Here is a 13,260-nt window from a genome sequence, read left to right as displayed (position 1 = left end):
CTCCCTCTATTCTATTTTACTACCTACATTATGGATGCCATCTATTTTTTCACAACATTTCCAACTAGGGATAGAAATGGACCTTACAGTACCCCTACCCAATCCATCTCAGTCATAAACAAATATGGGAATCACATTATATACCTCACTTCTATAAAATATTTCATGTTGTTGTTTTTCCCCTATATCAAATAATTTTCAATGAGAGAGCCCCTAGGTTTTCCCAAGAAGCCACAACAGACCTTTTTGTTGTCGGAAAATATTTTATTGAAGAATGGTTCACCTACATTAGGGTTTTTGGTAGCACAGCCAATACACATGTCCTTCCTTTATATGTTTCTGATAAATTATTAGCAAGAGAGATTGCCTACCAGACCATGGGAAAAGGCCTGACTAAAGTTCTCAAAGACAGCAAGAAGTCATTATGGCCCTCTTTTCCTGTCAAGTGCGGTTCTTTTTCTTTAGCAAATTTTGTTCATGCTACTAAGGAGTCAGCACACATGGAAGCCCTCAGGCTTCATATATTTCCTAAGAGGCAATTTGATCTAGACAAAGTGGCATATAATATCACTACTACAGTAAACCTCAAGCAATACAACCACGAGGATAACTATTTTGAAGACTTGTTACAGTCGGTCAAATCCTTCGAAAAACGTTTGAATGGGCAAGGGCAAATATGAAACTTGAAGATTTTCAAAGCTTTCAGGAATTCAAAAATGAAATGCTTGAAGTGATCCAAATGCATTTGTTAGATCTCGAGGATGAGCCTACACCAAGTGTCACTGTTGATAGTGAAGGTCCTAGTTCTCGAGTAGATTCTCAGGTAAATACTGAGAAGACACCAGACACATGGAAACCCCAAGGTGTAGATAACACAACTGAGTCTAGCAGGAAGTCAGCTGAGAAACAAGTGATGAGCACCCCGACTACAGAAATCAGTTCAAAGGTCAAAGGACGTAGTTTGGAGCAGGAGTGGGATCAGTTTAATCAGAAACTGCAAGGAACCCCCAAAGTGAAAAATACCCAAGAAATAGTGGAGTATACCCAAAGTGACAAATACCCAAGAAATAGAGTAGTCCAAGCATATGCAGGAACAAGCGACAACATCCCAGCATACTAAAATTATCCAGGCTCTACCCACATCAGAAATTGTTTTGAAAGTAACTGAAATACCTCCACTTGATGTGCTCTATAGTGCTCTCCACAAGGTTGTAGTAAGAAGGTAGAGAAAAAGGAAAAGGGTAGACACACCCGAGTTCCCACCTAGAAACGAGCTGATGGACATAGTTTGGAAGGACATTCCTTTCAATCCAGCTGAGAACTTGACTAGACTATCACAGTTCACAGGAGCATATGCATCAACCACTATGGACAAGGCTACTAAAGTCTCTACTTTGTTAAGGGAAAAAGAGGAGAGGATTGCACATCTCGAGCAACAACTCGAAGTAGAGAAAGAAAGCGTAAACATGCAAGCGGCTGAGAAGCTCGCCCAATTGCAGAAAAACATGGAGGTCCTAAAAATAAGTCATGAAGCTGATATATCAGCCAAAAACATGCAACTCCAAGAATTACAGCAAGCCATGGAAAGGTACAAGGATGTTCCCACTACTAAAGAGTTCGTTAAAGATGCACTGGAATTAAATTCCCTTCTGGTAAAACAACAAGAGAATTTCTGCCAAAAGATGTCACATATTGCCCCTTATCTGACCACTAGTGACCAGCTAATAGATAATGCAATCGACCAGAGAACCGAGTTTAACAATTTAAACACCAAAATCTCTGAGTTCATCAAATGGCAAGAAACAAAAGACGGAAGGAAAGCCAATCTTCTCGAGATTGAGGAAACTCATAAAGACTTTCTCTTCATGGATTGGGACACGAGAACCAAACAGGTCGAGCTAGCAATCGCAAGGGAAGTTGGGGTATCAAAGAATATCATTAAGGCAGTGAATCACACCTTGTTTTCCACCAACCTGATTAAAGAAGGAAATCTAAAAGAAATGCCTGATTTAAATGCTCTGTATAAAAGCTGGTAGGAAAAGGTGGAGACTCAAAGGGAGGCAATTACAAAATTGACCAAGACCAACTAGGATTCGTATTGGCAGTACCTTGTCAAGTCGCACAACCAGATTATGACTCTCAATTATTCTCTTCATACAACTCAGTGGATGCTGCCACCTCTCACCAGTGCAATTTTCAAAGGACAGCTCAGGACACATTTTGGGGCACCCCCTCAAATTCAACCAATGACTGATATATGCGATTTGAAGGAAAAACTGGTAGACATCAAGTCATCCTTTTAGTTCTGTTCATTTAGCCATTTTTTGTTTTTGGAGTTAATTAACTAGTTAGGAGGAAGCTTGTTTGAAACTTCCTAAAATTTTGTATAATATATTTTTTCACATTAGTTAGAATAATATTTATACCCTTCTCATGCATTTAGAGAAGTGTCCAAAATTTTATCAAAAAACATTTGCAAATAATGCACTATTGTAAGTTTGTGAATGCTTTGGTGAAATTATGGAACATGATCATTTCTTTTAGATATCATACTACTTTCCTTTGTTGATGCACTATTGTATCCTTGGGAGACAGTTTGATTTGAAAAAAGAAGTTGGTCTATGTCATTTGTCAAATGAGCAGGACTTCGCACATTGTCTAGTCAATTTAACGTCTTAAATTGCTCTACATAAATTATCAATCCAGGTATCGTAAACTGATGAAGTGTGGTGCACTATATGTGCTTAGTTAACCTTTCTCTTACTTCGTTGTTTTATAGTTTATGTTTGTTTTTGGGGTTTTGTTCTTGTTGTTTTTCTAAAGTGTTTAATGCAAATGGAAATCCTATTCTAAGGTCTTAAGAATACTTTTAAAGGACAAGTATGGATAAAGATTTCAAGACAAGGCCTATGTCCCTAGTGGTAACTTCCAAAACTTAGCACTTCAAAAGAACTTAAAACATGTTATTGATGGAGTTAGTATTTAAACAAAAGTGTGAATATACAACTAGTTCAATCAAAATAATATGCAATAACCAAACAATGAGCTAATGAATATGAGACCCAGTATCCTTGCTGCTTCAGCAAAAGGACAAGATGATTCTATCATGTCATTAGTTCAATCAAAATAAAATGCAATAACCAAACAAAGAGCTAGTGACTATGAGACCCAGTATCCTTGCTACTTCAACAAAAGGACAAGATGATTCTATCATGTCATTAGTCATTAAAAGGCTATGTGCATCACTAATCTACAATCAACTTGAAAGCAATTTATGTACAGCTAATATACATGAGAAAAATGTAAAACAACAGTAATCAAAACAACTTTGTTATGTACAACTAATATACATGAGAAAAATAAAATGAAAAATTAAATGACAACTATACAAGGCAGGGGCCCTCTACCACCTATGAAATCAAAGCAAAATTAAACACACTTGCATGAATTAAAATTGCATGAATGAAAAATCTAATCTACCTTACATTCTACAAAGCAATATTTACAAAATGAAATCTACTCTACCTTACATCCTAATATTCTCCATGACATCTACTTCACATCTCCTTCCATGTTGAGAACATCAAAGCTTTATTCAATTTCTTCAAAAGTACAAAGTACAACAAAGTCTCCAAAGCTTTCAAAAGCCACCAAGGAAGAACTACAAACTTAAGAACTAGGGACTAAAAAGACTAACAAATGAAGGAGAGAGATCTCCTATTTATACAAAAAGATGAGAGCCATCTCATTAATGATAGTCCATGAATCTCTCCCTCTACCTCTAGAGTCCTAATCAAAATAGGAACTGATAAGACACATGTCTTTTTAGAGTTACAATACAATTAGGAGATGTGACACATATCCTCATGATCCCATGATTCTTTCCAACCAAATTCGAATTTGGCCTTAGAGTGCCACATAAGGGTCTTCTAGAAGCCTCCTTTCAACCTACACATGTCAACAATCTCAACCCATTTGTTAGGTATAAGCATATGCACATTATTTTCTAATGTTTAACCACAAATTCACTTAAAAGGCTTAGAAATAATAAAGATTGGAAAAACATAAAGGTGGCCCAATGATAATGAAAGTGGGATGAATGTGGTGACATAGTAGTGGAATGGAGGTGAAATGGAGGTGATATAATGGACATAATAGTGAAAGTGTAATGGAAATGAATGACATTTTCAAGACTCAACACACATATGGTACTATTATCTTGTATGATTTATTTTGTTTTCATTTAATTAGCGGCAAAACTTTACTTTCATGAATTGTATGTGAGATTTATTGTTTTTGTTAAGTGCTAATTGCACTTTTGTATGATGCCTAGCTAAAATTGTTATTTTCATATATAACTCATCATATATACAATATATTTTATAAATTTCTTTGACTAACTATTTAGTCAAAGGAATTATCTTTATACGTTATCACCTCTGTTTAGTTGTGATTAATCTTTATTATCACATGTCAAGCAAATATCTTTGTAGATCGCATACCACACAAGAATACCCAGGTTTATATTAGAATAAGTTAGTCAGAGAAATGCATTATAGAATAGTTCATTTACATTATCATTATTCTATTGCAAATACTCATGAACCACCCACTCTCATTTTAAAACCCACACTGAGAAACTAGTCCCATTATCCCCAGTCGGAGCAACCAATTTAAATGGAAAAGGAGTTGTCTTAAGGTCCAGACGGTGTGGTTATCCCCCATGTTTTGGCAACCGAATTTTGAGGCTGCAACATTTTTGCGCTATAAGGAGGGCCATCTGACTGTGAATGGAATATAAACCTAAATATCATTCGAAAAACATTCATAAGATTCAAAACCCTTCAACAATTTGTACACCTTCTAGATTTCGTTAAGAATATCCTAATCAGAAGTCTGAAGTTGTAGAAACATCTCCCTCATCTCCTGAAGTAGTAAGGCAACCACCCTCTCCAGATTACACTCCCGAGTCTCCCGAAGTTCATTATTTGATATAGAAATTGGAACAAATATCCATTTCTTCCGAGAAACCAGAGAGACCCAAAGTTTCTGAAGAAAGTGTTACCTCCTTATTACAACAAATCGGTGTATTGAATAGACTGCAAAGTGAAAGGCTTGGGGTCACCCATTTTGAGTTCCCCATCCCCCCACAATGTAGGAAAGTTACTTCATCAAGATCTCAATCAGATACCAGCGAGATCACATCACCTTTCCATCCATTCACTTCTACTCAATCCATGACTTCTCAACTATCCACTTCTCCAATTAGTACTACCATTACTAGTACTAACCCAATAGTAAGTTATTTTCCACCTATACCTACTTCTGGATCGACCTTCCCATTTTTTAGTCTCCAACTCAAGTTATGGCCAATCAACCTGCTCAACCTTGGACAAATATTGGTGTTGTCCTAGTTGCAAATCCAAATGCACTCCTAGCAAACCCAGAAAAATGGTTGCCTAAGTACAATCTTGACAATGCTCTCCCAGCCAAAGAACATCTAAATAATTTTATGTTATCCATGAATCTAAATGGGGCCGCACATGAAGATGTTGTAATCACACTGTTTCCTTATAATTTCCAAGGATCTGTTGGGTCTTAGTATTTTTCCCTTCCAGCAGGTTCAATTAGAGACTGGGATACTTTTCAAGAAGTATTTCTTGCAACATTTGGTGATGATAGGACCATAGCATCATTGATCAATGATATTTCTAATTTGAAAGATAAGCTAGATGAAAATATCAAAGATTTCAACTCCAGATTTAACAGGTTTCTAAATAAAATCCCAACTACATCTAAACCTACTGTAGATGTACAAATAGAATGCTATATATCATCTCTTCCTTCTAATATTGCAATTTTTGTAGATAGAGCCAATAAGGCTACCCTTGTAGAAAACATGAAAGAAGCCCTGTCTATAGAAAGAAGAATTATAGCTTTGGAAAAGAGATCACAAACAGACGAAAGGAAGTCAAAGAAAGTAACATTTAAGGATGACTCTAAGAAGAAAGCTTCAAAGGACCCTTTCGATCTTGAAGGCCTTCAGAAAGTGTTAAAAACAATGTCTAATGAAATGGTTGAAATAAAAAAACAGGTTGCAGAATCCTCTGCTCCCAAGAAACCTTTTCACTCATTCAAAAGGAACTCTTCTTCTGCATCGCAACCCCCAAACACCATTTCAAATGATGAGTCCGATCAAGAAGTAGAAGAATATTCACCAAATGAAGAGGAAGTTCAAGAAGAAGAAGAAATATAATTAAATGGAATGTGGGATTTCATCATCCCAACTGAAGAAGAGGTACAAGCAATGCAAGTGACTACAAGAAGCAACAACTCTCCTGACATGTCTATCACAAATCATAAACAAAAAACTGCTACTCGTGTAAAGGAGAAAACAATAACTAAGAAATCTAAGACTAGTCAAATAGATCTTATTCCTCTAGATCCTCCAAATGCCTCAAAAACATTGGTAATATTAGATACAGTGGAGTACAATATAGTCTAAGACATGAAGAAGACTAGAGAAAATGTCTCATTGCATGGGCTCACTAAACTCAAGCAGCAAAAAAAATTCTATTAAGAGAGTTAAGAGCTATTCCTGTATCTCCTCTGCCATTTGTTGTAGTTACTCAAGCTGCCTACAATATGGGAAAACCTCCCTCGTCCTCAAACAAAGTAGATCCTTCAGATCTAGTTCTAATTGGTGATAGGTATATTACTCATATTCCTTCATTTCTGCTCACTTATGAAATTTTCAACAGGAATGTTCATAACTGTCTTATTGATTTAGGAGCCTCCTCAAATATAATGCCAAGAGATATATGTACCAAATTGAACATTACACCTTGAAAATATGTTGTACACATAGTTCAGTTAGACAAGACAAAAGTAGAGGTTGTTGGAGAGATAACATCAGTTTCAATTAGGCTTTCCTCTAATCCAAAAGTTTCACAAATAATTGATATTTTGGTGGCTGATATCCCTGAATTTTATGGTTTAATTCTCAATAGGGATTGTTCTAAAAATTTGCACGGTTATTTCACAACTGATTGGTCTCACATGTGGTTGCCACAAAACAATAAACCAAACCAAATCAGGGTAGACCGAGAAAAATTTATGAAATATACAGTCACTGACCTCGAGGGAAGCAACGAACCTGTTGCTTTCACCAATAATATCATTGGAAATTACTCAGCCGAGTCATTTTTGGGATCCTTTAACGCTCAGATGTCTCCTTTTCCAGATAACGTTGTAGTTTCTCAAATCGAAAAATTTTCACAAACAAATGCTTCAAAGTGTGTAAATTTAATAGATAAAGTTTCAAATAATTCTTTATTATGGACTCTCTATTTTGACGGTTCTGAATTTGAAGACGGCACAGGCACATGATGCATTTTTATCAATCCACAAGGAGAGAAAACTATGTTAGCCTGCAGACTTGAATTCCAGTGCACTAATAATATCATTGAATATGAAGAACTGATCCAAGGACTATATAAAGCCATTAGTCTTAATGTCAAATACCCACAAGTCTATGGTGATTCTGAAATAATTATGAAGCAGGTAAGAAATACAATTCATTGTGTCTTTGGGCACCTTAAACATTATCAATTGTTAGCCCAGAATTTGACATCTCGTTTTTCTACTTTTAACATTTCTTCAGTCCCTAGACTGCAAAACACAAGTGTTGACTTACTTGCTAATGTGGCATCCAAGCTTATACCCTCAGAAGACTTTAGTCCAGACATATTTTCAATAGAGTTAATATTTAGGCCATCTATTCCCGATAATGTAACAAATTGGAGAGTATTCAACAACAATGTGGATATAATTAATTTCCATACATCAGAAGGGTCATATGAAGAACAAATCATAGATGAACATGAGCATGATCTACAAATAAAACATAATCATGATCAAAACCCAATCCCAAAGTCTGTAGTTAAGATGGAAGATCTCTATGATCTAAAGGATAGGTTCAAGAAAATTACCAACTCCAAAACTCAAAGTTCTACTTTGAGATTTGAAGTAGTAAACCTAGGGTCAACTAAAAAACCTCAAAATGTCAACCTAGGTCTTGGCCTATCATCTGAAGAAATAATATCATTCATTAGGTTGTTAAAAACATACAAAGGTGTCTTTGCCTGGGATTACAAAGATCTCAAGACCTACAATTCCTCTGTAATTCAACATGCCATACCAATGATTTCGAACGAAAAGCTAGTTTAACAGAAGCTTCGCAAAATTCACCCAAACCTTGAGAGTCAAGTCAAATCTTTATTGAACAAGCTTCTAAAGGCCAAAATCATATTCCCTATTAGAAACTCTAAGTGGGTATCGAATATGGTACCCATAAGGAAAAATAACGGTGATATTAGGATTTGTATTGATTTTAGAAACCTGAATAAACCTTGTTAAAAAGATAATTTTCCCTTGCCTACTATGGAACAGATATTGCAATCAGTTGTAGGTTCCGAATTAATGTCTTTTCTAGATGGATTCTTAGGATATAATCAAATTCTTGTGCATCCAGATGACAGATTAAAGACAACATTCAGGACCAAGTGGGGAACATATGCCTATCAGAAGATTCCTTTTGGACTCATTAATGTTGGTGCCACATTTCAACGTGCTATGGACATTGCCTTTAAAGGTCTAATTAATAAATCAGTTGTTATTTACTTGGATGACATCACAGTCTATTCCAAGGATAGGAACAATCATTTAAGTGACTTGAAACACATTTTCGAAAGATGCAAGAAATATGGCATTTCCTTAAATCCCAAAAAATCTTATTTTGCTTTACCAGAAGGCAAACTCCTTGGGTTTATAGTGTCCAAGAAAGGAATTTACATTGATCTTGATAGAGTCCAAGAGATTGAAAATATTCCCCTCCCACACAACAAAAAAAACATGCAATCATTCCTAGGCCAAATAAATTTTGTAAAAAGATTTGTTCTAGATTTTTCACAAATCGTCCTACCCCTACAAGCAATGATACGAAAAAACATAGTTTTCATATGGAACAAGGATGAAAGAGAGTCATTTGAGTTGATTAAAAAAGCCATTATTAATGCTCCTTCATTGACAACCCCTGACTTTCTCAAACCTTTTGTATTATACACTTTTTCATCTGATACATCATATACAACAGTTTTAACACAACTGATTGATGGAAATATTGAGGCACCCATCTCTTTTTTCAGTTCTAACTTGCAAGGTGCTGAATTAAATTATTCAGCTATCGAGAAACAAGCATTTTATGTTTTAAAACTTTGAAACATTTCAAACCTTTTCTTCTTAAATCCCATACAAAGATAATTGTACCCTACCTTTCAGTAAGACAATTATTAATCCAAAGAGAAGTAGGGGAGAAAAGAGCTAATTGGGTTACTGTGCTTCAAGAATATGATGTAGAAATCCGGCCAGCTAATATTGTCAGGGCCAAGGATTTTGTAGGATGTAACAGGAGCTTCCCAGTTACCACCAGAAGAAGATAAGGTAAGGAAGTGCAAATATCAGAGGTAAGCCTCAATGATACACAATCACAATATGTTGATTTGAAATTTTATTTAAAAAATGGATATGCTCCTATGCATCTTAATTATAAAACAAAGCAAGATTTAAGATTGAAATAAAATTAGTATGAACTAGTCAATGATGTATTGCTTAGAAAAAAATTATGATTCAATATTGCCAAGATGCCTAGAGAAACCTGAATCCGAAAGGGTCATGTAGGAATTACATGATGGACCAACTGGAGGACATTTTAGAGGAAATACCACAACTCACAAAATCTTGCATGCAGGATATTATTGGCCAATGGTATTTAAGGATGCACATGAATATGCAAGAAAGTGTAAAACTTGTCAAACCATAGCTGGAAGAGAAAGAAAGCCAACATTCCCTTTACAACCAGTTAACATCCAACAACCATTCGAACAATGGGGATTATACATAACTGGTAAGATTGTTCCTAACTCTTCCAAATAGCATAGGTACATCCTTACAACCACTGATTATTTTACGAAGTGGGTAGAAGTTGTCCCATTAAAGATAGCTAATATAGAAAGCATCACAGACTTCATTGATCAGTACATAATTACTAGGTTTGGTTTACCCTCAGCTTTAATGTTTGACAATGCATCTTAATTTTTTGGAAATACACTGGTAGAATTTGTTTTAAAGTGAGGTTTCAAGTTTAAATATTCAGCCAATTATTATCCACAAGGTAATGTATTAGTAGAATCAATGAACAAGAACCTCATTAGAATTATCAAAAGTACTATTGATCAAAACCACAGGAATTGGCATAAAGCATTAACATTTGCTCTATGTGCAAACAAAGTTACTTAGAAGGCCTCTATTGGTTCTTCTCCTTTTGCTTTAGTTTATGGAAAAGAAGTTGTTCTTCCCACAAACATAGAAATCCCATCTCTTGCCCTAGTACCATTTATCAATGAAAACCCTTCTTCTTCTCTCCAGGCTAGACAATTTTAGATGCTTAAGCTTGACGAAGAACGAGAAAAGGCTAAAGCAACCCACTTCCACCATCAACAATTAGTCAAAGATTCTTTTGATACAACTTCTGACAGTCAAAAAAATCTTGAAGTAGGTGAGTTGGTTTTGAAATGGGACAAAGCACATGAGGAAAAAGGTAGACATACCAAATTCCAAAGACTATGGCTTGGCCCTTTTCAGATCATTAAAAAAATTGGACAATCAACGTTTATTTTATAAGACTTGTCAGGTAAGAAGGATTCTTTTCATGTGAATGGGAAAATTTTGGAAAAATAATTTTCTTAGAAGATAACCTCTTACAATTTTGTAACATATTGCTTTTAAGATTAGGAAAATAATGGTTAACTAGTATTTACTTTTGGCTTTTCAAAATAAAATCTTTGATAATATTTCTGTTTTTCGCTTCTACAAGTAAGCAAGAGTTAAAGAAATAATTAGGACATTTGAGTACTAAATTAAACTTCATTTCTTTGGAAAAACTTGATCTTGCTTAAAACATTTATTCTACGAACAAACTCTTATCTTTATAGAGTATGAATGTTTTGTTATCAGTCAACAAAAAGAATATTTAACCTAGTAAGGATTTTTTGCGGATGAGTATCTTAAAAACTCTAGCATTCTCATCCAAAACTCTTAATAGAGCTAATGATTCACCCTATTTGATAAAATTTTCTTTTCTCAGAGTGTAATTCTAAAATATACGAAACTTAGAAGATAAATAACCTCATTACAAGCTTGTTTACCATGTTCATAGGGAAATAATTAAACTAATATTACCAATACTGCATATCAAAACATGGTAATATCTAATGATTTCCTCGATCAGAAGACAAAGGATCTCATCAAGAACTAGCTTGTTCAGTTCAGTTACAATTAGTGAATGGAATTATCATTATTAGGTTACCATTCCTAGACAATGTCTTTTAAGAAACCAAAAAGTAAAATATTATATTCAAAAACAAAAAAGGGACAAGGTCCAAGTGAGATTCAAAGCAAGTGAATATCATTTTGAAATTTCAAAATTCCTACAAATGGGATAATGAATCATTGTTGGTTAAAATATAACCCTATCAAGGATATGAACACCTGCTAGCAGCAGAGGCTCTATCTGTGATAAATGAGTAAACACCAAAAAAAACTAATCTATAGTAAACACCTACTATATCATTTTATATCTTATTGGCTGATGCAATCATTTATATTTTTATCAGTACAAGAGTAAAGTAATTGAATAAGTAGATTGAGTAAGTAATGATGATTCTAGAAAAATCATGTTTACTTTATAACTCATGTAATTGTTATTCCTATAACTCTAATTACTTTGAAAGTTTTAGAAATTTCAGAAAACTACTCAGAGATAACTGGTTCTCCCAAGTGAATCGCGAATTGTTGTACTTCGTAACAACCCCCCTACTTATGAATAACAATAGCTAAGTTTAGATATATAAATGGGGACCCTTTTAAAATTTTAGGATTAGGATAAGAATACCTAACTTTAAGAAAATACCTAGCAAAACCTCACAAAATGAACTAAGGATGAAATTGGCATCGCAAATCGCAAATCACACTTTTCCATATGATTGTCTTAAAACATCTTCAAAAACTTGTGATTTGTGATCAAATCTCCCATTGCGGTAGCCCGATAAATAGCACCATGTCATTTCGCAAATCTCACTTCACACTTCGCAAACTTTGCAAGAAATTTAGCTATTCCATTAGAATGTCCATTGGTGATTTGCGAAGTGCGATATTGCGATATTCTCAATCGCAATTTACTTTATTCATCTAATAGCGCTATACTGTATCCATTTAAAGATTGTGATGTGTGATTAAGAGCAGTAAAACATGTGAAATAATTATGTTTTAATATCAAAATGAACAAATTGACAAGTTAATAAATATTTAGCAGCCCGAGGAAGGATAATCATTTTCCAAGTTATGGGTAGTTAACCTCGAGTATCTCATTAAACCTTTCTCACGATCCAAAGTCATTTCAGAGAGGCTTTCAATATTAATTACTTGATATCGTATGCGCTGATATATCTTGTCTATTTCATGCAAGTTGCAAAAGACATGTCACTAAGGAAGGTGATGCAGAAATAGAGCAAGCATACCATTGCTGAATCCGAGTTTACAGGGATGGATCCTATTTTCTCTGATACAGTTTGCCACACTACTGCAGGCACAACATCTTGGGAGGTCATATACAATAGGCTAGAGGATGAACGTCCTAAAATCACTGTCATGAGAGAAACAACTACCTCAACAAGGCCTTTACGATTCTTTCCTTCATAGGATAGGAGCAAGAGCTAAAATCCTCCCATACATGGATATGATCAGGTGGGTGATCGAAATTCTCACCATTGAAGATAGGCAATTCACGAATTCAAGAAAAGAGCTCATAGGGTCATTTAGAGCTAAGGATCTGAAGAACATGTACCACTTACCTGACCCTTAGGATATCTATGACAAGGCATTCATGGCCAAATTCACAAAGAAAAACCCAGACCCCTTCAAGCTGATTCAAGGATGGAGAGTATTGGACAACAAATTCAAATATGACAAATTGGGTATGTATTCTATAGCCTCTTTGACAAATCCCTACAACTATGCAGCAGTTATGTTATGTAAATTATATGGGTTACCCAATAATACGATGTTTTCCATAGAATGGATTCCTTTGATTGACGCCTATGTTAATTCCCACATCATGAATTGGCCCTCCATCCTATCTGATAG

The sequence above is a fragment of the Pinus tabuliformis genome, chromosome 3_2, assembly GCF_031772625.1.
Source record: "Pinus tabuliformis cultivar Carrire ecotype Pingquan chromosome 3_2, CPIR1, whole genome shotgun sequence".
NCBI lineage: Eukaryota > Viridiplantae > Streptophyta > Pinopsida > Pinales > Pinaceae > Pinus > Pinus tabuliformis.
This window is presented reverse-complemented; position numbering follows the sequence as displayed.